General features: G+C 35.7%; 1 protein-coding gene and 1 pseudogene across 2 annotated transcripts in view; both read right to left on the bottom strand.

Annotated features, from left to right (window-relative positions):
- Nucleotides 1-21,752, bottom strand: part of TSHR (thyroid stimulating hormone receptor) — a 183,059-nt gene that overhangs the window by 89,062 nt on the left and 72,245 nt on the right. The window lies entirely within an intron of this gene.
- On the bottom strand, nucleotides 17,639-18,521 carry LOC129013125 (nicotinamide/nicotinic acid mononucleotide adenylyltransferase 1-like; annotated as a pseudogene).

The following is a 21,752-nucleotide window of genomic DNA, read 5'->3' as shown; positions in this document are numbered from 1 at the left end:
AATGACAACAAAGAAATTTAGAATATTACATAAACTTAGTTGATAAAGCAGAAGCAGGGTATGAGAAGATTGACTCCAATTTTGAAAGAAGTTCCACTGCATGTAAAATGCTATCAAACAGCATTGCATGCTATAGAGAAATCTTAGCACTGGTAGACTACACCGTGTAGTGTAAACATAATTTTATATGCACTGGAAAACAAAATAAAATTGTGCAACTTACTTTATTGTGATGGCTTGGAAAGGAACCCATAATACCTCCCAAATCTTTCAAAATTGAAAAAAGGTGGATTTTAAGTGTTCTCATCACAAAGAAATACGTAAGGTGGTGTACATGTTAATTAGCCTGATTTGATCATCCCACAATGTATGCATGTATCAAAATATCATACTGTACCCCATAAATAGATATAATTATTTGTTAATTAAAAATAATTTTTAACAGAAAAAGTGCATTACTTTACTATTATTATCTTTATAGGATTGTACCTACCACATGGAGTTGCTATGAAGATGTAATAAGTTATTATTAGAAGCGCTTATAACAATGTTAGGAACACAACGAACACTAACTAGGTGTTTTAAACAAAAACATATAAATCAGTTTGCCAATTTATTGATGATGAGAAATACAACTGTCACATTGGTATGAATATTCGTGATGGTATGATGAATTTTTCTTCACAGCAGACTATTTTAGGGAACCATGAAATATTCAGAAGTTTGCCTGAAGATCATGAAATCAATCAAAACAGGAGATGAATCCATTTTTAAAAATGTTCTCAGGCTAAGAGAGCATAGTACTGTTGTTTCATACAAAAAATGACCTTGCCTCAAGGTCTGAACATTGATTTAAGTTTCCTTTCTCCTGGACATAGACCGGTTGGGAATTTCCAGAGTTTTCATCTCTGACTCCACTTTTCCTTTGCCTTTATTGCTGATCAATCTCCTGCCTGATTGATGTTTTCTTCATATTGTAGGGTGTTATTCTGTTTCCCTTAAGATATTTTGTATGTCTTTATTATGATCCATTGTGTGTTACTTTAAAAATTTACTTGATTTCATTTGTTTCTAAGTTCTTAGGGAGCATTATAGTGCTCCTTCAATATTACTGGGAATATTTTATTATAAACTGTGTTAGTCTGTTTTCGTACTGCTATAAATAAATACCTGAGACTGGGTAATTGACTCACAGTTCTGCATGGCTTGGGAAGCCTCAGGAAACACAATCATGGCAGAAGGTAGTGGAAGGTGAAGGGCAAACAAGCACCTTCTTCATGGCGGCAGGAGAGAGAGAGTAAAGGGTGAACTGCCAAATACTTTAAAAACCACCAGCTCTTGTGAGAACTCACTATCCTAAGAATAGCATGGGGGAAACCGTCCCCGTGATCCAATCACTTCACACCAGATCTCTCCCTTGACACGTGGGGATTACAATTCAAGATGAGATTTGGGTAGGGACACAGAACCAAACCTAGCCTTGGACTGACATTTAATATGTGTAGTGCTTTTACTTGGCATGTAAATAAAAGAAAAAAATTTAAATGTATCTTTTTGTTCTTCCTCAACCCTCACAGAACCATTTGGACTTTGAGGAGCACTGTTTAATACCTATATGATTTTCAAACATTGTTATTTTATGGATGAATAATCAGAAGAAAGGATGAGTGACTCAAATTCATTTAATAAAGTAATAATAGCCAATTTTCCTGCAAGCTTTTCATTATAAAGTACATATAGATATGGTATTCTGAAACTACATAACCATAGACAGATTCCTTCCTTTGCCATGCAGTTGTGATCTAGAAGCATTTCAGGAACCAACACACATTTAGTAGACCGCATATATTGAGTGCCTACCATCCTCCAGGCATTATTCAGAGTGCTGGGGTTGCTATGGTAAAGAGTCAAAGCTTCTGCCTGCCTGAAGCTGAGACCAATGTGGGAGCCAAACATTTTTTTTTAAATCTCACTTTAATAACTATATGCTATGAATAAATAATACAAGACCTACGTGAGTACAGTACATTCTCATTTAATGTCCTGGTTAGGTTCCTGGAAACTACAACTTTAAGAAAATGATGTATAACAAAACCAATTTTATCATAGGATAATGGATATAAACAAGAGTTAAATTCCTGTGGCATATTTCTGGTCACAAAAACATCACCAAACTTCTAAATAAAGACCAAAACATTTATACTATTAAACATTGAAATAAATGTAAACTATATATACATTTAAGAAAGAAAAATAAAAACAAGATAATGATTTACTCGATTTTCAGTGAATCAGAGAGTGAGGGCACTCATAGTGGTGGTAGATTCAGTCAAAGAATAAATGTTTGCAAAATGAACATTGTCAGAAGCACCTCCTACCATCACACAGTTCAGAAACAAACAACAAATATAGTGAGCTCACTAAGCGCTTTCATACTGCATTGTTTATTGTATGATTATCATGTACTTAAAAATTTTTTATTTTATAATAACTTGTATTTATTCAGTCATTTATTTTCCAACCTGCTTATTCCAGCTCAGGGTCACTGGTGGCCAGAGCCCATCCTGGCAGCTTGGAGCAAAGTAGGAACCAGCCTTTGACATCATTCCATTACAGGACACACTCGCACATACACCCCTGCACTCATCAGATTGAGACCATTTAGACGGGCCAACGAACCTAGCATGCTCATCTTTGGGATGTGGAAGGAAACCATATTAATAATAACAGAAGAAAGCACATTTCGATATAGGAAGAATGTGTGAACTTCCCATGGACGGTGATCCTGGCCAGGAATCAATGTTTTTTTTTCATCAACATTATAACAAAACGACCTTATTGGAAGATCTGCTGTATATGAGAAGTCCCCTTGAAAAAACTGAATTCAGCTGAAACCTGAAGGCTTCTGTTTCTGACAGAGTCTAAAGGATATTACAGCTTCAGTGAAGGAAGTAGGGTGATGAGTTGAGAGTCAGGGCTTTCTCAACCTCAACTGAAAAAGGGATAAAAATATCCACCCTCCTTATTTATTGTTATGAAGAGAAAGCAAGGTAGATATAAAAGTGAGCTATCTTTTGCAAAGTCCTGAATGAAAGTCAGGAATTATAATATATGGGATCTTAGCTACAATGTTGTCATAAACATAGCAGGCATTCATTTAATACTTCTATATAAAAGCCAATGAACAGGCCGGGCGCAGTGTCTCATGCCTGTAATCCCAGCACTTTGGGAGGCCGAGGCGGGTGGATCACGAGGTCAGGAGATCGAGACCATCCTGGCTAACATGGTGAAACCCCGTCTCTATTAAAAATACAAAAAATTAACCAGGTGTGGTGGCGGGTGCCTGTAGTCCCAGCTACTCGGGAGGCTGAGGCAGGAGAATGGTGGAGCTTGCAGTGAGCCAAGATCGTGCCACTGCACTCCAGCCTGGGCAACAGAGCAAGACTGTCTAAAAAAAAAGCCAATGAACAAACACGTGTCATCTGTCCAGTGTTCTGGAAAGCAGCTGTCCTTACAAATGGCAATGTGGGCTTTGGCACAGGGTAACTTTTTCTTGGTTCTCACATGCCTTTTGGCACTTCATAAATTCCACCATCTATCATTAAAATTTCAAAGTGTTGTCAGTGAATTTTATTCAAGGAGAAAAGACCTAATTGTCTTAAGGCATTTTCAACCCAGTCAGAACAGCGGGCTAGGCATTCAAAAATAGTATGTATATATTTATCACCTATATATTCTACTCAGACATATGGAATACCATAGTCAAACATTTTGGGGGAGGTGTGTGTATGTGTGTGTGTATGTATGTGTGTGTATTTGTGTCGGTCGTTTGTGCTGTTGTTTAGGAGGAAAAAAATAATTTTATTTGAAAAATGGTCAAAAAGCGAGTTCTTCCCATTAATTTGCATTTCAGATGTTAACACTCCTGCATTAATTTTCCTTTCAGTATGTGTGTTTCAATTATTATGCATTGATTTAAAACCACATATTTTCTACCCACCATGCCTGTTTCTTTCCTTCATTTATGTAGATCTAAATTTCTATTTTCTTTCTGTCTTGAAGAACTTCCTTTAATGTGTTTTGTTTTTAGTACAGGTCTGGTGGAAATGACTTCACTCAACTTTTGCTTATCTGAGAAAGTATTTTTACTTTTAATATGGGAAGATACTTTTACTGGATATACCATTCTATGTAGACAGGTTTTTTCCAATACTTTAATGATGTTATTCTGTTGTATTCCAGCCTGTGAAGTTTCTGACAATAAGCCTGTTTCTCTTTTAACCTTCATTCCTTTGTAGGTAATGTGTATTTTTTTAATCTGGCTACTTTTAAGATACTCTCTTTGTCACTAATTTTCAGCAATTTGAATATATGTCCTGGTATCATTTTCTTTATATTTATTCTTCCTGAGGTTAATTGAGAGGTTCTTGGATTTATGGGGTTAGAGTTTTTATCAAATTTGGAAAATATATGATTATTGTTGCATTAAAATTTTTCTTTATGTTTTTTTCTCTCTCATTTCCTTCTGGAACTCTAATTATGTATAAGATAGATCACAAGATAGATCACTTGATATTATCATATGGGTAACTGATGCACTCAAATTATTTTTATTTATTTTTATTTTTTTTCCTCTCTGGGTTTAATTTTGGATAGTTTCTATTGCTGTTTTTAAGTTCTAATTTTTTCCTCTTCTGTAGTATTCAATGATGTTAATCTCATCCAGTTATTTTCATTTTATATATTTTTAACTTTAGAAGTTCCTTTTAGGTCTTCTTTATGTCTTCCATTTTTCTCATTATGATTATGCATTCTTTTATTTCTTTGAGTCTGTTTAGAAGACTTATAATAGATGTTTTAATGTCATTTCTTGTTAATTCCATCATCTCTGTTATTCTGGGTTTGCTGCTACTAACTCATTTTTCTCTTTGTTCTGGATCATATTTCCTGCCCTTCTCCCTGACTATGGAAGCAAAAACATGGCCACCAATTTCCGTCTTTGGGAATCTGGGCTGGCTTTGATCATTTGCTTGATTATAGAATGTGGCAGAAGTGTGTTCTGAAATTTTGAGGTTACATTAGAGGAAGCCTTGCAGCAAAGTTCCACCTGAGTCTAGCATTCAGCCATCCTTATCAAGGCAGCAGACAAGTGAATAATGCCATCTTGGACTCTCCAGAAAAGCCCATTTGTCATCTGAATATCAGTGAGTAAACTCTGATGATGCCATGAGAATGATTCAGCTATCTCTTACCTCAATTCCTGATATACACTATCATTAGAAATGTTAAATTGGTAGCTGTTTAAACTTTTATATTTTACAGTAAATACTTATGTAGCTATAGGTAACCAAAATACCCAGTATATGTCTGATATTATTTAGGTAGGTATTTTGTATTTGTGTAATTACCCTGTGGGTTTCTAGCTTCCATAATTATTCAGTAAATGTGAAATTGGTTTGAATTTATGTTTTCATTGAAACAGCAGTGATGATGAAAAAAACCAAGTGGGAGCTGAATGATGAGAACACATGGACACGTGAGGGGGAACGATGTACACTGGGGCCTGTTGGGGGCCATGGGAGGGAGAGCATGAGGAAGAATAGCTAATTGATGCTGGGCTTAATACCTAGCTGACAGGTTGATAGGTGCAGCAAACCACCGTGGCACCCATTTACCTATGCAACAAACCTGCACATTCTACACGTGTATCCCAGAACTTAAATAATAATTCTTTCATTGAAGAAAAGCCCAGCATCAGATGAGTTCACTGTGGAATTCTACCAAATGTATAAAGAACTAATACCAATCTTCCCAAAGTGTTTCTAAAAATTGAAGAGGTGGCAATTATCCCTAATGCATTGTGCAAGGCCAACATTATTCTGTTACCAAAACCAGACATGGACATAAGCCCAGCTCTTTTTTCATCTTTCAGCTCCCACTTATAAGTAAGAACAGGTGGTATTTGGTTTTCTGTTCCTGCATCAGTTTGATGAGGATAATACCTTCCAACTCCATCCATGTCTCTGCAAAGGACATGATCTCATTCCTTTTTATGGCTGCATAGTATTCCATGGTGTATATGTACCACATTTTCTTTAATCAGTCTGTCATTGATGGGCATTTAGGTTGATTCCATGTCTTTGCTATTGTGAATAGTGCTGTAGTGAACATATGTGTGCATATCTTTATAATAGAATGATTTATACTACTTTGGGTATATGCTAAGTAATGGGATTGCTGGGTCAAATAGTGTTTCTGCCTCTACATCTTTGAGGAATCACCACACTGTCTTCCACAATAGTTGAACTAACTTATACTCTCACCAACGGTGTATAGCATTCTTTTTTTCTCTGCAATCTCACCAGCATCTGTTGTTTTTTGACTTTTTAGTAATAGCCATTCTGAACTGGTGTAAGATGGTATCTCACTGTGTTTTTTTTTTTTTTTTTTGAGACAGAGTCTTGATCTGTCGCCCAGGCTGGAGTGCAGTGGCGCAATCTCGGCTCACTGCAACCTCCGCCTCCCAGGTTCAAGCAATTCTCCTGCCTCAGCCTCCCGAGTAGCTGGGACTGCAGGCACATGCCACCATGCCCGGCTAATTTTTTGTATTTTTAGTAGAGAAGGGGTTTCACCGTGTTAGCCAGGATGGTCTCAATCTCCTGACCTCGTGATCCACCCACCTCGGCCTCCAAAAGTGTTGGGATTACAGGTGTGAGCCACTGTGCTCAGCCTTGTTGTGGTTTTGGTTTGGATTTTTCTAATGATCAGTTATGTTGACCTTTTTTTCGTATGATTGTTGGCCCCATGTATGTCTTCTTTAGTGAAGTGTCCATTCCTGTCCTTTGCCCACTTTTTAATGAGGTTGGTTGTTTTTTGTAAATTTAAGTTCCTTGTAGATTCTGGATATTAGACCTTTGTCAGATGAATAGATTCCAAAACTTTTCTCCCATTCTGTTGGTTGTCTGTTCACTCTGATGATAGTTTTTTTTCCTGTGCAGAAGCTCTTTACTTTAATTAGGTCCCATTTGTCAATTTTTGCTTTTGTCGTAATTGCTTTCGGTGTTTTTATCATGAAATCTTTGCCTGTGCATATGTCCTGAATGGTATTGCCTAGATTTTCTCCTAGGATTTTTATAGTTTTGGATTTTACATTTAAGTCTTTAATCCATCTCGAGTTAATTTTTGTATATTGTGTAAGGAAGTGGTCCAGTTTCAATTTTCTGCATATGGCTAGCCAGGACTCTCAGCATCATTTATTAAATAGGGAATCATTTCCCCATTGCTTGTTTTTGTCAAGTTTGTTGAAGATCAGATGGTTGTAAGTGTGTGGACTTATTTCCGAGTTCCTTTTTCTGTTCCATTGGTCTACGTGTCTGTTCTTGTCCCAGTACCATGCTGTTTTCATTACTGTAGCCTTGTAGTGTAGTTTGAAGTTAGGTAGTGTGATGCCTCCAGCTTTGTTCTTTTTGCTTAGGATTGTCTTGGCTATTTGGGCTCTGTTTGGTTTCATATTAATTTTAAAATGGATTTTTCTAATTCTGTGTAGCATGTCAATGGTAGTTTAATGGGAATAGCATTGAATCTATAAATTACTTTGGGCAGTATGACCATTTTCACAATATTAATTCTTTCTATCCATGAGCATGGAATGTTTTTCCATTTGTTTATGTCCTCTATGATTTTTTTGAGCAGTGGTTTGTAGTTCTCCTTGTAGAGACTTTACACCTCCCTGGTTAGCTGTATTGTTAGGTATTTTATTCTTTTTGTAGCAGTTGTGAATGGGAGTTCATTCGTGATTTGGCTCTCTGCTTGCCTGTTGTTTGTGTACAGGAATGCTAGTGATTTTTGAATACTGATTTTATATCCTGAGAATTTGCTGAAGTTGCTTATCAGCTTAAGAAGCTTTTGGGTTGAAACTATGGGGTTTTCTAGATATAAGATCATGTTATCTACAAACAAAGATAATTTGACTTCTTCTCTTTGAATCTGAATACTCTTTATTTCTTTCTCTCGCCTGAGTGCCCTAGAACTTCCAATACTATGTTGAATAAGAGTGGTGAGAGAGGGCATCCTTGTCTTGTGCCAGTTTTCAAGGGGAATATTTCCAGCTTTTGCCCATTCAGTATGATATTGGCTGTGGGTTTGTCATATATGGCTGTTATGTTTGTTTTGTTTTTTACTGGCACATTATAATTGTACATATTTATCAGGTACAGGGTGAAGTTTCAGTACATGTATACTTGGGTAATGACCAAATCAGGGTATTTAGCATATCAATTACCTTATACATTTATCATTTCTTTGTTGTGAGAACATTGAATACGCTCTATCCTAGCTATTTGGAAATATGCAATGCAATATCATTAACTATAGTCACCCTACTGTACAACAGAACACAGAACTTTTTTCTCCTATCTAACTGTAACTTTGTACCCATTGACTAATCTCTCCCCATCCTCCTGTTACCCCTACAGTCTTCTGCCTGTGGTCACCACTTCCCTACACTCTACTTCTATGATATCAACTTTTTTAGATTTCACATATGAGTAAGATCATACAGTATTTGTTTTTCTCTTCGTGTCTTATTTCACTTAACATAACGTCTTCTAGATTAGTCCATATTACCCCAAATGACAAGATTTCCTTCTTTTTTTAAGGCTAAATATCATTCTATTGTGTATATTTGTGACATTTTCTTTATTCATCTCTTGATGAACACTTAGGCTGATTCCATATCTTGGTTATTGTGAATAGTGCTGCAATAAACATGAGAGTGCAGATATCTCTTTGACACACTGATTTCATTTCCTTTGAACATACACACAGTAGTGAGCTTGCTGGATCACATGATAGTTCTAGTTTTAATTTTTTGAGGAAACTTCATACTGTTTTCCATAATAGCTGTCCTAATTTACCACCAAAAGTGTATGAGAGTTCTCTTTTCTCCACATCTATACCAGCATTTGCCATTTTTTGGTATTTTGAGAATACCCATTCTAATTGGGGCAAGGTGATATCTCATTGTGACTTTTATTTGTATCCTTCTGATGATTGGTAATGTTAAGCATATTTTCATATACCTGTTGGCCATTTCAGAAATGTCTATTTAGGTCTTTTGCTCATTTTAAAATCAGTTACAGTCATGCATCACTTAAGGATTGGAATATATTCTGAAAAATGCATTGTAATGCAATGTTGCTATTGTGTGAACATCACAGAATGTACTTACACAGACCTAGATTGTATAGCTTATTGCTCCTAGGTTAGAAACCTGTATAGTATGTTACTGTACTGAAAACTGTAGACAATTGTAACATGATGGTAAATATCTGCATATCTAAGCATGTCTCACCATAGAAAAGGCACAAAAAATACAATATTGTGATCTTGTTGAATCACTTTTATATATGCTATCATTGACCAAAATTTTTCTTAACTTTTAAGTTCAGGGGTACAAGTGCAGGTTTGTTCCATAGGTAAACTTGTGTCCTGGGGGTCTGTTGTACAGATTATTTTATCACCCAGTTATTAGGCCTAATATCCATTAGTTGTTTTTCCTGATCCTCTCCCTCCTCCCACCTTCCACCCTTCAACAGGCCCCAGTGTGTTTTGTTCCCCTCTGTGTGTCCATGTGTTCTCATTATTTAGTTCCCACTTATAATTGAGGACATGCTGTATTTGGTTTTCTGTACCTGCATTTGTTTGCTGAGATAATTGCCCCTAGCTCCATCCATGTCCCTGAAAAGGACATGATCTTGTTCTTTTTTATGGCTGCATAGTATTCCATAGTGTATATGTACCACTTTTTTTATCCATTCTATCACTGATGAACATTTAGCTTGATTCCATGTCTTTGCTATTGTGAATAGTGCTGCAATGAACATATGTGTGCCATGTCTTTATAAGAGAATAATTTATATTACTTTGGGTATATACCTAGTAATGAGTAATGGGATTGCTGGGTTGAATGGTATTTCTGTTTTCAGGTTTTTGAGAAATTGCCACGCCTTCTTCCACAATGGCTGAAATAATTTATACTCCCACCAACAGTGTAAAAGCATTCCTTTTCCTCTACAACCTCACCAGCATCTGTTATTTTTTTACTTTTTAATAATAGCTATTCTGACTGTTCTGAGATGGTATCTCATTGTGGTTTTAATTTCCGTTTCTTTAATGATCAGTGATGTTGAGACTTTTTTCATGTGATCATTGGCTGGATGTATCTTATTTTGAGAAGTGTTTGTCCATGTCCTTTGCCCACTTTTTAATGAGGTTGTTTGTTGTTTTCTTGTAAATTTGTTTAAGTTCCTTATAGATGCTGGATATTAGACCTTTGTCAGATACATAATTTGCAAAAATTTTCTCCCATTCTGTAGGTTGTCTGTTTACCCTGTTGATAGTTACTTTTGCTGTGCCAAATCTCTTTAGTTTACTTAGATCCCATTTATCATTGACCAAAATGTTATGTGGAACATGACTGTATTTGTTTTTTTGCTGAGTTGTTTGGGTTTCTTTTGTATGCTTTGCAAATATTTTCTCCCATTCTGTATGTCATCTCTTTACTTTGTTAATTGTTGACTTTGCTGTGCAGAAGTTTTTAGTTTGATATAATCCCATTTATCAATTTTTGCTTTTGTTGCCTGTGCTTTTCAGTTGTTATCAAAAAAATCTTTGCCTAGGCCAATGTCATGAAGGGATTTCCCTATGTTTTATTCTACTAATTTTATCGTTTGTGTTGATTTAAGCTTCTAGTCAATATTGATTTGATTTTTTGTATATGATGAAAGACAGGGTCTACTTTCATTCTTCTGCATGTGGATATCCAGTTTTCCCAGAACCATTTTTTGAAGAGACTCTTCTTTCCCCAATGTGTATTCATGGCATGTTTGTTGAAAATCAATTGGCTTTAAGTGTGTGGATTTACTTCTGTGATCTCTCTTCTGTTCCATCGGTCTATGTGTCTATTTTAATGCCAGTACCATGCTGTTTTGGTTACTATAGCTTTGTAGTTTATCTTGAAGTCAGCTAGTATGATGCCGTCAGCTTTGTTCTTTTTACTCAAAATTGCTTTGGATATTCAAGATGTTTTCTGGTTTCATATGACTTTCGGATTTTTTTCTATTTCTTTGAAAAACTGTCATTGGAATTTTGATAAGGTTTTCACTGAATCTGTAGATCTTTTGGGAGTAGTATGGACATTTTAATATTAATTCTTCTAATCAATGAACTCAAGATATCTTTATCCATTTACTTGTGTCCTCTTCAATTTCATCATCAACATTTTATAATTTCCATTGTAGAAATTTTTCACCTTCTTGGTTAAATTTATTCCTAAGTATCTTTTTTCTTGTAACTGTTGTAAATGGGATTGCTTTTTTGGTTTATTTTTCAGATAGTTTGTTATTGACACATAGAAGTGCCACTGATTTTTGTACGTTGATTTTGTATCCTGCAACTTTACTAAATTTGTTTATTAGTTCTAATAGTTCTATGGTAGAGTCTTTAGGGTATTTTTTTATATATAAAATTATGCTATATGAAAACAGGGACAGTTTGAGTTCCTCCTTTTCCATTTGGATACTCTTTATTTCTTTCTAATTGCTCTGGGTAGATGAAAGTGTTGAAAGTGGGCATGCTTGTCTTGTTCCAGATCTTAGAGGAGAAGCTTTGAACTTTTCCATGTTCAGTATGATGTTAGTCGTGGAATTATCATATTTGGCCTTTTATCATGTTAAGGTATGTTCCTTCTATACCTAATTTGTTGAGAGATTTTATCCTGAAGGAATTTTAAATTTTATCAAATGCTTTTTTTGCATCAGTTTTGTCATTGATTTTATTAATGTGATGTATGATGCTTATTGATTTGCATATGATGAATCATCCTTCCCTCTCCCAGTTGATCATGGTGAACTCTCTTTTTAATTTGCTGTTGAATTTGGTTTGCTTGTATTTTGTTGAGGATTTTTGCCTGTAGTTTTCTTTCTTTGTTGTGTCCTTGTCTTGTTTTTGTATCAGGGTAATGCTGGTCTCATGGAATGAATTTAGATGAATTATCTCCTCTTCAGTTTTTTGGAATAGTTTCAAAAGAATTGGTATTAATTATTCTTTAAATATTCAGTAGAATTCAGCAATGAAGCCATCAGGTCCCATGCTTTTCTGTGATCGGAAATTTTTATTACTGATTGAATCTTGTTACTCATTATTGATCTGTTCATATTTTCTATTATCAATTTTGGTAGGTTATATGTGTCCAGGAAGATATCTATGTCTTCTAGATTTTTTTTCTTTTTTCTTTTTTATATTTCTTTCTATTTATTTTATTTATTTATATAGATATATTTTTAAATTATACTTTAAGTTCTAGGGTACATGTGCACAACATAATTGTCTCTTATGATTCTCTGTATTTCTGTGGTATCAGGTGTAATGGCTTCTTTTTAATCTCTGATTTTATTTATCTGTGTCTTATCTCTTTTTTCTTTGTCTAGCTAAAGGTTTGTCAATTTAGTTTATCTTTTTAAAAAACAATTCTTTGTTTCATTGATGTTTTGTATTTTTTAGTCTCTATTTCACTTATTTCTGCTCTGATCTTTATTATTCCCTTCATTCTTAATTTTAAATTTAGCTTGTTCTTGTTTTTTCTTTTTTTAGTTCCTTGAGGTACAATGTTAGGTTGTTTATTTGATATCTTTCTTTTTTTTTGATGTAGGCGTTTATTGCTATAAACTTCCCTCTTAGAACTGCTGTTGCTATATCCCATAGATTGAGGTGTGTTGTGTTTCCATTTTCATTTGTTTCAAGAAATTTTAAATTTTCATTTTAAATGTTTTGATTGGCCCATTGGTTGTTCCAGGAGCATGTTGTTTAATTTCCATGTATTTGCACGATTTCCAAAATTCTTCCTGTTATCAGTTTCTAATTTTATTCCATTGTGACCAGAAAAATACTTAATATGCTTTTGATTTTTAAAAATTTGTTGAGACTTGTTTTGTGGCCTAACATATAATCTATCCTGGAGGAAATTCAATGTACTTTTGAGAAAAATGTGTATTCTGTAGATTGCTGGTGGGTGAAATGTTCTGCAAATGTCTGTTAGGTCCATTTGGTCTAGAGTGCAGTATAAATCCAGTGTTGTTTTTTTTTTTGCTGATTTTCTGTTTGGATGATCTATCTATTGCTGAAAGTAGGGTGTTGAAATCTCCTACTATTATTGTATTGCAGTCTGTATCACTTTTTAGATGTTATAATATTTGCTTTATATATGCTTCAGTGTTGGGTGCGTATCTATTTAGAATTGTTATAATCGGTTGCTAATTGACCCCTTTATTATAGATTTACCTTCTTTGTCTCCCCTTTCAATTTTTGACTTATCTGTTATCTAAGTATAGCTACTCTTGTAGTCTTTTGGCTTCCATTTGCATTGAATATCATTTTTCATCCCTTCACTTTCAGCCTATGTGTGTCCTTATAGGTAAAGTAAATCTCTTGTAGGTAGCATATAGTTGGGTTTTGTTTTTTACCCATTCAGCCACTCTATATCTTTTAATTGGAAAATTTAATTCATTTACATTCAAGGTTATTATTGATAGGTAAGAACTTACTGTTGACATTTTGTTAAATCATTTTCTGTTTTTTTTTGTGTGTGTGTGTTTCCTTTGTTCCTTTTTCCCTCTCTTATAATTTACCTGTGTGGTTTGCTGATTTTTTTTGTAGTAATAAACTTTGATTTTTTTTCTTTTTCATTGTGTATCTGCTGTAATGTTTTTCTTTGTGGTTACCATGGGGCTTACATTTTAAAAACTATGTAGTTATAATAAACAATTTAAGTTGATAATAACTTAACTTTGGCTACATACAAGTATTCTAGACTTACCTTCTACCTCCCAAGTTTGTTTATTTTTTATTAAAAACATTTTTTTTGAGACAGAGTCTTGCTTTGTTGCCCAGGCTAGAGTACAATGGTGCAATATTGGCTCACTGCAACCTCCGTCTCCCGGGTTCAAGCAATTCTCCTTCCTCAGCCTCCTGAGTACCTGGAACTGCAGGCACATACCACCAAACCCAGCTAATTTTTGTATTTTTAGTAAAGATGGGGTTTCACTATTTTGGCCAGGCTGGTCTCAGACTCCTGATCTCAGGTGATCCCTCAACCTCGGCCTCCCAAAGTGTTGGGATTATAGGCATGAGCTACTGCGCCTGGCCTCCCCCACCAAATTTATAACTTTGTTGCTTACTTTGTATCTTTTCATATCCTGTATGTATTTTAACAACTTGTTGTAGCTATAGTAATCATTGACCATTTTGACTTTTAATCTTCAAACTAGACAACTGAAAGTTTATATACCACCAGTACAGTAATGGAGTATTCTAAATTTGATAATAAATTTACTCCTACCAATGAGATTATACTTTCATTTTTTTCATGCTAGTAATTATTTTCCTAATACATCCAGTTGAAGCACTCTCTATAGCATTTCTTATATGGCTGGTCTAGCAGTGATGGATTCCCTCAGCTTTCTCTGGCCTAGAAACACTATTTCTCCTTCATTTCTGAAGTATAAATTTTCTATGATAGTATTCTAGGTAGACAGTTCCCCCGCACCCCCACCTCACCTCTTTAAGCACTTTGAATTTATTATCTGGTTCTCTGCACAGTTTTTGTTGAGAAATGTGCTGATAGTCTAGTGGGGATTCCCTTATATGTAACTTGATTCTCTTCTCTCACTGCTTTTGGAATTCTGTCTTTAACTTTTGATGATTTGATTATAATGTGCTTTGGAGAGAACCTCTTTGGGTTGAATCTGTTTGGGATCCTTTGTGCTTCATGGAGCTGGATGTACATATCTCTCCAAAGACTTGGGAAGTTTTTAACCATTTTTTTAAGTAACCTTTCTGTGTCTCTCTTCATCTTTTGTCCTATGGAAATCCCATAATGCAAATATTTGTTTGCTTAGTTGGTGTCCCAGAAGTCCAGCTTGCTTTGGTTGTTCTTTTTATTCTTTTTTCTTTTTGATCTCTGACTAGGTTATTTGAAAAGACCTGTCTTTAAGTTCACAAATTTTTGTCTTCTGCTTAATTTAGTCTGCTATTGAAGCTCTGAATTGTATTTCTTCATTTTATTAGTTAAATTTTTCAGCGCCAAAATTTCTGTTTGGTTCTTTTTATTTTTATTATTTTTATTTTTTTTGACACTACCACAAAGGCTCTCCATTCATCTGAATGAAGATGCCAATAAATGACTTTTATTGCGGGTTTGTTTGCTGCATTCAAATTATGCAATGTAAGGGGTAAAGTGTACAACACATAAAACCCCCAGCATCAAACAAACAAGCAAAACAAAACACAAGCATTACACGTTTCCTCTAAATTCACAGTACAACAGCCAATTATGGAAATGATGTGGTAGGGAATAAACAATGGCATATTTTCTTCACATTATTCATTAGTATTTATTCCCCTGTGAAGTTCATTGTTCTAATTTCCATTATTCAAAAGGGAAGTTCTATCCTTGAGGACACCCAAAAGTATGCTATTACATGGCAGCATCAGCAGCATCCTTGGCATTGGAAGAAAAAGCCAAGCAGCTCATTCTCTGCACAAAGTTATTGCTCCATAAATAATATAACAATAGAATCATTTCACCATTATCAGGTCTCCTGCAAGGGTTACCACATGCCTTGTCCAGTGAGGTCCTGAGGTCAGTAGAGTCACAGCTGAGCAGGGCATGGGCACTTCTAAGTGGGAAGGCATGGCAGTATGAGAGAAGTTTCTAGCATTGGAACCTTTCTGCAGTTTACACGACACTTCAGATAAACTATGTATTGTTTCCCAGAAGAAATTAAAGTTCAATTCTTATAGCTTCTTCTTGCTCAATCATTACTTTTCAGGGCTGCTTCAACTCTTAAACTCCAAGAAGCTAAGGAGGAGAAAAATGACTCTTATCTGTAGGATTTGAGATTCCAACCTTTTATTCACTTGGCAGATGGATCCTGAAAGCTGCTAGGTGTCAGGCTTTTCATCCTCCCTGTTTTTGAGAATTGGCCCAAAGGCTTTAGTAAGAGTAAGCTGGGAGCTGAAGCACATATATTTACTTAACTTTATTTAATATTTTTATTTTTTAAACTGTAGATTCAGATCTGACTATACAATTGCACATATCTAAGTATTTTTTTTCTTCTGGAGTTACAAACCCTTCATCTGGGGTGGTGTAGGAATGAAATAGAAATTACAAAAAGGCAAATTATTATATTTTCATTAGAAATTTAACTTTAGTCCTGTTTCTATCATAGGACAATTTTCACAAACCCCAAAATGATTCTATAAAAAGCTATTTCTGATCTTTCTGCTTTAGCGATTGGTAAAACTTCCACAAAATTTTAATCAGGGGAAACCCACGTAACAAGCAGGTGTCTTTAACATGAAGCTATGACTAATTATTCGAGAATACTACTTTTGGTTAAACTTCATACAAAAGGACAAGAAGAAAAAAAATATGAGAAAACAGACTCTTTTTCTGCTTAAATTCACAAATGGCAGATTCACAGTTGTCTGGAACAGAAACAGCAGGGCCCTTCGGAAATTTCAGAGTTTTTAAAAATGAGTTCTCACTATTTTGCCCAGGCTGGTGTCAAACTCCTGGGCTCAAGCAATCCTTCTGCTCCAGCCTCTCAAGTAGATGGGACTACAGAGCATGTGCCACTGCACCCCACTTAGATCTTCTGATTAAGCTATCAATAAAGGCTAAGAGTATTCAGACATAAAATCCTTGAATAGACTTCTCATTCTCTGAGGTTCTCTCAATTCAAGGTAGCATGATGTCAACTCTGAAGTTGTTTCTGAAGATAAAGAGAGGGCGGATGACCAAGGCTAGGGCATGACCCATAACAAGGAAAAGTAACTGTGTATAAAGTATAAGGCAGCAGGTCTTTACCTCTGGTGGGCATCAGAAAACTTGCGTACTTTTCTAAACATAAGAGGGCTTGGACTTCACTCCCTACTTCTAAAGAGGAAGCTCCAGGCAGATAGGTCTTGCCAAACTTTAGTCAGCAATTGTGATGTGTGCCACGGAGAACTAACTATTGGTACAATGTTTCTGCCAGGCATATGCACAACCTTTATTTTGCATAACTGGAGATGATTTATCAATGGTGCATTTTACAAGATCACCACTGTAAGAATTCCTTCCTTTGTCTACCCTAGCTGCAGATTACCCACAGCAGGCATGCATAAAATGTCAATTCTCTTCATAACCTAAATTAGAATTTTAAATGAACTTTTGCTTTTCACACTTTGCTTCTTTTATGTGGTAGAGCTAGGCTGTACTTTTTGACTTCTTATTTGTAGCTAGTTTCACTGAAAATTCTTCTGGTTTTTGTGTGCTGCTAATCTCTTGTTTTAAAGATAAAGAGAATTGTACATTTTTTTTTTTTTTTTTAGAAAAAGACCATATGGAAAACATTCATTTTAGCAACTTCTGATAAAAAGAAAAAAAAAACTCTGATTTTGACTTACCACTGATTTTTACTAAACTTTTAATCTTTAGTTTATGCAACAGGATCACAATTTCTTTTCCCAGTTATTAACACCCGGATTGTTTCAAACCCTAAAAGGAAAGTGCAAAACATCATGCTGTAGAATTTCTATGCCTTAGCTTCTGCAGTGTTTCTCTGTAAAGTGGCCAGGATGGCCCCTGTCATTCACTCTTGGAACTGTCTCCACTGTCTTCACTCTCGGAGTGCCTTCACTCTCGGAGCTGTACAAATTATGCTTTTCGATGTATTCTTGGACAAGATCTAGTACCAAGTAGTGGATGCTCTGGCCCCTTCTGAGGGCTCTTCGGATTTTTGTGGATGAGATATCGTTAGTGATCCATTCATTCACCACATGAATGTTGCTCCAGTGTTTCCATAAGCACATCAGATTCATAGATGAATTTCTGAGCAGCATTTCCAGCTTGAGTAATGCATATGAGCCCACAGTCTGCCATGATTTGGGTGATGTCTTCACTCTTCCAGAAATTGGGAACACCAAAGGACTCCAGTAAATCTGCCCCACACAGCAGCTTGACTTTTGGCGCACCTTTTGTTTTTGGCTCTAGGGATCTCTTGATTAGAATCTTGTCTTTGTTCAGCTCATGGAATTCCTCTTCCGTCCGGGCCTTTCTAGTGTAGGTGAATTCTGCTGGTGATCACAGTTACTAGCATCCAGTTTATCTTGATAGTGTCTTAGCATCTTAACAGTCTCTATCCACTCCTTCTGAAAATTTTTCCATGTATCAACTTCCACCAATTTGGAATTCTTGGTGGCAAGTTCTGCCATGATGACCTGGTGATGGGCAGGAATGAGTCCCTTCTTCTTGTATGCATCACCAACAGGAGAGATTATTCCTTTGACAACTCTCTACCTTCCTGTTCAATTCATGCAGTCCTTGGCCAGTTCAAACAACCTGAGGTGCATGTTGGTAACAGGACTGAAGGAGTCACAAGCAAGGGAACCACTTCAGTCTTCTCTGAATTTTCCATGGTAAGAACTTGAATTTGTTGATCTAAATGGAAAACTGTGACACCTCCCTTGTTGTTTTTACAAAGGAAATTCTTTGAACGTGAAGTGTCTTGCAAGGTAGGTGATTGGAACAATTTCGACTAGTGTGTCAACAGTTTTCTCTAAGGTGGGCTAGAAAAACGGTTTCATATCCAAATTGTAACTCTTTTCCACGCTCCTGCATTTGATACCTTCCCTCAAGGCATGTCTGGATGCAGTTTTCCTCAAAGACCCTCTTGGCCTCACTAGGAGAAACCTCAGAAAGGCTGTGGTAGGAGCAGTTGAGGGAGAAAATACCCCACCCATGGATGTCTCAGGCTGCTCAAGTGGAAATTTGTTTGGTTCTTTTTAATGATGTCTATCTCTTTGTTCAATTTCTCATACAGATCATAAATTATTTTCCCAATGTATTTGAAATGTCTATCTGTGTTCTCTTGTTTCTGAGTTTCCTTAAGATTCATAAATTTCCATTTCTTTGTGTTAAGTAACTGGAGAATCACTGTGCTTATGTGGCGGTATCATGTTTCTTGTGTCCCTCTGTTGATGTCTGTGCATCTGGTGGAAGAATTGCCTCTTCCAATTTTATACAGTAGCTTCCAGAGGGGAAGAATTTCACCTGAAGGGTGTCCTAGGGAGTCAGTTGGGTAGAGTGCATTGGCTTTGGTTCTGAGTGAGGACAGTAGTGTAGTCTCTCTGAAGTTTCTGTAGTCAATGTCAGTGATGCCTATTAAGTGCCTCTGTGACCTAGGCTGATAGAGTTTGTGTGGCTAGTTTGCTGGTTCTGGCACTGCTTCCCTGTGGGCAAAGTGCCAGGCTGGTTCATGCAAGGGAGCATGGGACAGATCCACTGGCTCTGTGGTTACTCTCCTGGGGGCAGGTTGCTAAGCTAGTTTGCACACAAAGGATCGCAGGGATAATACCTACTTTTAAAATCTGAAACAAGACATCCTAATGGTGTTCTAGAGTACCAAAGTGTAAATAAATAAGAAACAACATAGATTTACCCTGAAAATTTATTTATTTCTTCAAGTTAAAGCCTCATGTTTTTTTCTAAATATTAAATAATAATTCCTAGACAATATATATTTTTACCATGCCTCAAATTATTGTTCAATTAAAAATAAGTTTTTCCATAAACTTCTTTATCAAAATATAAACAAAGATACCCAGTCAGAGCCTAGGGTCACGCTGTCTCCTATGTGTGTAGTTCCTTCAAATGTATGACTGTAGGATCACAAACTATGATTTCATGCCAAGAGTAGGATGGTAGCATGGAAGAAACCCATACTTTTCTAAGCATAATGTTGTGTATGTCACCAACAGGCCAGCTTTCCATCTCCCCTTCCCCCAGTGCAGGAGGGTGAACAGACTTATAAGAACTAGCGTTTGTGCAGGTCATCAAGGGATACTCAAATCTGTGGAAGGAAACTCTCGAGATTTCCTGATTGTTTTATTAATTGAGGCAACCAGTCAGAGCATGCTAGTTCCCATTATACCTCAGCTTTTACAGAGAGGTCTAAAGTCTTATCTTGTTGTGATTTTATATGTAAAAGGCATTAAAACATGGTGTATGCCCTGGCAAACCTCCATTATAATGAAAAAAATGTCATGACCAAAAAGGAACATTTGCTCCCTGTGTGCTATATTCAGAATGCAGTTCTACTGACAATCTTGTTGGTTAAAATAAAAATAAAGCCACATACATATTTTCTCCTGACAATCCTCTCTATTAAAAAAAAAAAAAATGAAACCACATGATTTTCCAGTTTGAATGAAAAAGACTAAGTGGATGAAAAGTCCAAATGCATCTGTATCTGGGAGGTCATACTCAATTCCATTCAGCATTATCAAAAATACTCGTCAGTAAAGTCTATCTGATCTAGAAAAGTTTGTTTCACAAAATGAAAAACTACTGGTAAGAGAATTTAATTAGCATTTATTTCCCTGCCTGATTTTTAAAAGGTGCTTATATTTGTCTTAATTCATTGAAAGAGAAAAGGATTAATACTCAAATATTTCATCCCATATAATAATTCAAGTAGAATTTACTTGAAAATTCAAGGCCAAACTTCAGATTTTTAAAGAAAATATATTTTGATGTGATAACCTTAGGCTCAATCCTTGAGGTAAAAAATGGATTTCACCAAAAGCAGTACAATTTTTGCTTGAAATTAAGTGAAGGATCAGTTTTCTGTGGTCTTTTAGCCAAGAGACAAGAAAAAAAAATGAACTCGGTTCATTTTTAAAATTCTGTTTTAGTATCAGAGAGCAGGCAATTGAAAGTTCTTTGTGAAAGTGACTTCTTTGTTTTCCCTAAGGGCTCTTGAATGTTCATACTGGAACATTAGTGACCTTGTTTATACCAATGTTGTATCAGCCACCATCAACTCCATTCTGTGCTGCAATAAATATGCTCCAGTAATTGTAGGTCCTAAGTTTCTAGGGCCTATCAACACAATTTCTTAAACATCAAGATCCCGGTAGTTATGGCAAAAGAGGCTTTGTGCAGAACTCTCACTGAACCCAGCATAATTCCTAGCATATCCATCCCATACTGTAGTCCAAAGTGCAGTGTTAAGTAATTACACAATATAAATTATTTTGAGCCTGTTCTAGTGAATTATTTTTATAGCGCTGAGGCTTGGAAATTCCAGACAATGTTGGGCAGTCTCAACAAACTATGTAATAGACAACTGGCAAGGATGCAGAATCCATGGGTATATTTTTTTAAGAAAGGCCAAGTTATTATTTCACCCTCTTTTCTTTAGAAAAAATGTCAAATGCTTTGATTAACTGATAGGTCACCAGGTAGTCTGAAGAACAGTTTCCCAGAATGGCCCACACTCATTTCTACCACATAGTACAGAAAATTTTTATTTCCATAAAGTACACATAAAGAATTAGGTTGATTTGGGTTTTTTTCTCATTAACACATTTTCAAACTGAAAATCAAGTCACATATATTTTTACTTATTTTCTCTCCATCATAAATAAACTGCTGAGGGTTCAGATACGGAACTGTAACAATCCAAATCAGGACAGCTCTCTTTTCGCTCCCCTTCCATGTCTCCCTCTTTTCTCCCTTCACTATCATGCTATATGATCTAAACTCCTAGGGTATGAAATATATGAGAAACTAATATATATAATCCTCAAAAGTAAATCATAGAACAGTTTTATAACACTGAGTTAAATAAGATGAGGAATGGAAA

This window comes from Pongo pygmaeus, chromosome 15 (genome assembly GCF_028885625.2).
Source record: "Pongo pygmaeus isolate AG05252 chromosome 15, NHGRI_mPonPyg2-v2.0_pri, whole genome shotgun sequence".
NCBI lineage: Eukaryota > Metazoa > Chordata > Mammalia > Primates > Hominidae > Pongo > Pongo pygmaeus.
Note: the sequence above shows the minus strand (reverse complement) of the source record. Positions and strands in the feature narration are given on the sequence as shown.